Raw genomic sequence first — 5,395 nt, 5'->3', positions numbered from 1 at the left:
GGAGGGAATGATGCTGAAGCTGAAACTCCAATACTTTGGCCACCTCATGAGAAGAGTTGACTCATTGGAAAAGACTCTGATACTGGGAGGGATTGGGGGCAGGAGGAGAAGGGGATGACAGAGGATGAGATGGCTGGATGGCATCACTGACTTGATGGCTGTGAGTCTGAGTGAACTCCAGGAGTTGGTGATGTACAGGGAGGCCTGGCGTGCTGTGATTCATGGGGTCACAAAGAGTCGGACACAACTGAGCGACTGAGCTGAACTGAATCAATGCATGCTTTCTCATACTTTAATATTTACAATGATATCTGGAGTACAATTGAGCTTTTTCAGTTCCAGTTTATAGATGCAACTGAAAAAGAAAAGCACTTACCTAAGGTCACATACCTAGCTATTTGGGAGAGTTTACCAGGCCCCTATTGGTGGAATTGAAGTTCAAATTAAGCATTAATATATATCACCTTCATTAAGTAGGCATTGCTACATTGAGCCCTTATTAAATGTGTACAGGAGCACAAATGGGCACCATAGCGTTTCATGAGACTTTACAAAGTAGAGTCACATACATTGCATCATTCAATTGATAAAACAAAACTGTGAGATAGGTTGGCAGGAAATATTACCCGTGCCAGCAGTGAGGCCTCCTGAGCCACGGCCATACCATGACTTGCTCGGGATAGCAGACTGGGTAAAGAGGAAAGCAGATATGGGCTGAGAACTCTGACTGCCTATGTCCCGCTAGAAACATGAAGACTATGAAAGCAAAGACGCAGAGACTTTACTTAGAAACAACTGACAATCAAATTGGTGAGATACATTTTATCAAGTAACCAGAAAATAAATAAAAGCCATTAGCAAATGTTATCTTGTCTGTGTAAAAACATACCCACAGAAACTTATTTCCTGAAGATTTTCAAATTAAAAGAAAGGAACAGCCTTTACTCTCAAGGGACTGAGCCTAGAATTTCGGTCATCAGTGTCAACTATGAAAAGTTTGAAAATAGAGTTTTAGGCTTTAACTGGCATTTTGCCAGCTCTCTAGCAAATTGATAGTATAGTAATGATCATTTTAGCCTTCTAAAAAGTGAATCTTGAGATGGTTCACTCATAAACTCAACTAATCTCCTTATTTATACTTAAGACAATAAAAAATGTTAATACTGGTACGTGAAAAGATTTGTTGTATTAATACATCATAATGACCTCAATCTGGTCAACCTGTTCTTGAAAGGACTGTCCCAATGACTATATCTGTAGCAGTATTGAACAATTCAATGCTTATAACAACAAAATACAGAAAAAAAGATTTTTTTTTCAAGCACAACCGCAAAATGCTGTTTTTGGAAATGTTAGATTAAGGAAATGAAATTAAGTTGCTTGACTATATTTTCTTGTGTTGCTATAACCTCAGATCGCCAAAGCAAAATGCAAACAAACTATATATGTCCATTGTGCATTTTCATGGAGAAGAGGGAAAAATAAAAATAATAAAATTGAGTTTGACAAACTAAATTATACGGTTGATTTTAATTGATTTCTTAACTAAGATGCTATTATATTGTCACTGAATAATTTTCTAAAAAATATAAATAAGTGACATTTTCTTTGGTGCCTACATGCAGATTTGATTCTGCAAGTCAGCTATCGACCTATTGGCCACTGGCCAAAATAGCAGACTGTGGTTATATCTTTACAAACATGGTAATAAATCTGTACAGTAAGACATTCATAAAATAAGAATTCTAATGTAATTATAGATCACTAACACAATCTGTAATATGAACAGAGAATTTAGGATGTGATACAATAAAATTTTTTTTTAATTGAAGGGCACCTTCAAGTTCTAAAACTAGCAACATTCTACATCTAGGGGACAGCAATTCCACATAAAATCGCTAGAATTTTCCTTTCCTCCTAATCTCTTCTCTAACCCATGGCAGCAGGTAGAATGTTGGCACCCTAAAAATCTGAAGGCATTAGTTTCTTCATTCTCAATCATTTTAATTGAATGTGTAGTGTGTATACAGAACTCTAATTCTGTTCAGAGGTTGCTTGTCGAGCCCTGTTTTTATTGTAATTACCTGATTTGTTCAGCTTTAATCGTATTTACTTTTGAAGGTCAGCTGTCCTGCTCAGACATGGCTAGTTGAAGGAGGGAAAAATCTGTAACACCCAGCGGCAGAGAGCCTCAAAGAAAGGAAAAGGGGAGAGAGTAGTCTTCCCATGTAGACAAAAACAAAAGCGAGACAAAATTGTCACCTACAAACTACTGTAAACCAACAGGTCACATTGCTTCCTTCCACTTCATTAAATGCTCCCTTTCACCATTTGATACTAACTTGTAACTTTGGGAGAAGAAGGTTTATCGCTCTACTTGGAAAATTTAATTACCTGTATTCCCCGTAGATGCCAACAATGATAATTTTTTCACAACACTTAGGAGGAAGAGCTGAACAAATGGACAACATCTCTCCGTTTTCCCTTAGAAAACTACTTCTATGTGTTGTGAAAACCTTTCCAAATTCATACCTCCGGCTCTTGTTTAAACTTTGGTAGGAAAGAGAAATTTTAACTTTATGGCTTCAGTTCATGCCACAGATACTCAGGATTATTAGTCATTTGACAGTAATGACAAATGCTTATGAAGTGATGGGTGTTAAACCCAAAGTTATTGTCATGATCATTTTGTAATATATAAGTCAAGTTATTATGCTATACACCTTAAACTTATATAGTACCATGTGGCAATTATATCTCAATGTAACTGAAAACCAAAACAAAACAAAACAAAACAAAAAAAATTAAATAGTTTCTTATGTGTTGGCATAAATTAATACAGAACAAACTACTTGATCACATCTTGAAATTTTACCAGCAGGGAACCACCTAGCTAGAGGTTTCATTTTGGTATCAACCTCAAAATAATACTAATAGCATGAAGGAGAAGATAAAGAATAGTAAGTTGAAGGGAATTTGTACTACAAAGCAAAATTTAACATGTATACAACAACTTGTAGCAGGATTTGATGGGAACCATCTAAGGCAACTGGACATTTTTGTGCAAGGAAGCTCCAGCATTTATATTAAAATGTGAATAGTTCTCAATTTATTAAAATGTTGCCAATTTCTAGTTTCACTGCCCACCCCCCAGCCCATGGAATTCCATGCCTATTCTTAATTGTTACTAAGAACATCCTGAAGCAATTCTTCCACTGGTAAAAATCCCTTGTCTTACTATATCTGAAATATCTTTATGTTACACTCAGACTTGCAGGAGACTTTGCATCTATATTTCCAAATCGATCTACTCGCTGTCTTCTGAATTGCCACAGGATTCTCCATGACCACACAGTTTTGAGAGTTATTGAAGGATATGGCTACCCCCTCTAGTATTCTGGCCTGGACTCTACAGTTGATGGAATTCTCCAGGCCAGAATATTACAGTGGGTAGCCGTATCCTTCAATAACTCTCAAAAATTCTTTGTTCAATTGGACACAGCCGAATGACTTTTACTTTTCACTTTTTCACTTTCTCCCTCACAGAAATACGCTACTTGATTTATAGGAGTCTTACCTTATGGGACAGATTGTTTTTAAAAAGTTACCTAACTTTTGTAAGCCTTCCTCTCCAAATTTGTACAGTGAGATTAAGAAAAGTTTCTTGTTCATAGGGTTACTGTGAGAGTTAACAAGTTAATGTAAGTTAAAGTCTCTTAGAACAATTGTTAACATGTGAAAGTCACTCAGCCATGTCTGACTCTTTGTGACCCCATGGACTGTACAGTCCATGATATTCTCTAGGCCAGACCACTGGAGTGGGCAGCCTTTCCCTTCTCCAGGGGATCTTCCCAAGCCTGGTATATTTTCTGACTCTCTTCACTTCATTGAGAATTCTTTTCTGCCGCATGCAGGGCTGGGTATTTCCCCTATACTTCTGAGGATTATTTCTAAGAAGAGGGAACTCAGCAGGTTGTAAATCTTGGTCTCTTTGCCCTCTTACTCACATTGTGGAAGGGAACGTGGACTGACTCTTGCTTTTCCTCTTTGGATTCAGGTTGCAACAGAGAACACAATTTTTGCTTCGCTTGCTTAAGCAGTTCCTGCCTCTCTAGAGTGCAGACGGGAAGTCCAGCCCTGGTCAGTTACCATAACTGGATAGATAAATCCATCAGACACTCAAATTTCACACATCTCTTCCATTTGGCTTTCACACTTAACTATGTCTACCAGTTTAACCTTCATCAGTAATAAAATTATGTTTGGAGTACAGGTACCATGGTTGGTTTTACTTATCAGTGCATTCAAAACTCAGGAAGTGATGGGATTCTCCCCTTCAGAGACTCCACCACCTCAGCACCTTAATGAAAGTCTAGATGCTAAATAAGTATTTGCTAGACCCAGTGACCACTGCCATGATCTATACTAGATGAGAAGTATTGAATATACTTATATAAATCTAATATAAAATTGTTCCTGATGAGATAAATAACACCTTACAGGATCTATTATCAGAAAATCAAACTTTAAGCTGAGAAATCTCCATGAGTTATTGGGCAGCAATTCAGGACTTCAGAGACAGCTGGATAGTGGCATTATCTGGTTTTAAAACAACCTCTCCATTAATAAAATAGGATTAATTTATGCTTTTCACACCATCTAAATCACATCTCTCCAATCCTGACATTTTTCTCTGAGGGAGAAAACAATGGGATATTAGATGAGACGCCAACTTGAACCCACGCTTGCCGGACAGACTGCCATGGGTGTGGAAGAAAAGGCGCAGTGAGCTAGCACAGAGGAAAATGAAATACGCATCTGAGTCGTCCGCAAACTGCCTTTAATTGTGAGCTATCATCCATCCAAGCTTACGACTTACCCCATTCACTCTACTCGGGCTTGTGCTCAGTCCCTTCAGTCCTGTCCGACTCTGTGCAATATACGGACTGTAGCCCGCCAGGCTCCTCTGTCCATGCGATTCTCCAGGCAAGAATATACTGGGGTGAGTTGCCATTCCCTTCTCCAGGGGATCATCCCGACCCAGGGATGGAACCCACATCTCCTGTGTCTTCTGCATGGAAGGCAAATTCTTTACCGCTAAGGCACCCGGGAAGCCCCATTCACTCTCCTATGGCAGTGCAAAAAGAAGAGTATCAACGTATTTCAGAAGTTTGCTTTTTAAAAAAAAAAAACTATTTTTAATTGGGGGAAAACTGCTTTACAGCCTGTGTTGGTCTCTGCTGTACAACAATGCAAATCAGCCGTAAGTACACATGTATCACCTCCCTCCTAAGCCTCCCTCCCCTCCCCCAACCCACCCCTCTAGGAAATCCCGGAGCTCCAGGCCAGGCTCCCTGTGTCATATAGCAGCTTCCCACTAGCTATCTATCTTACA

The sequence above is a fragment of the Bison bison genome, unplaced genomic scaffold, assembly GCF_000754665.1.
Source record: "Bison bison bison isolate TAMUID 2011002044 unplaced genomic scaffold, Bison_UMD1.0 scf7180017864053, whole genome shotgun sequence".
NCBI lineage: Eukaryota > Metazoa > Chordata > Mammalia > Artiodactyla > Bovidae > Bison > Bison bison.
This window is presented reverse-complemented; position numbering follows the sequence as displayed.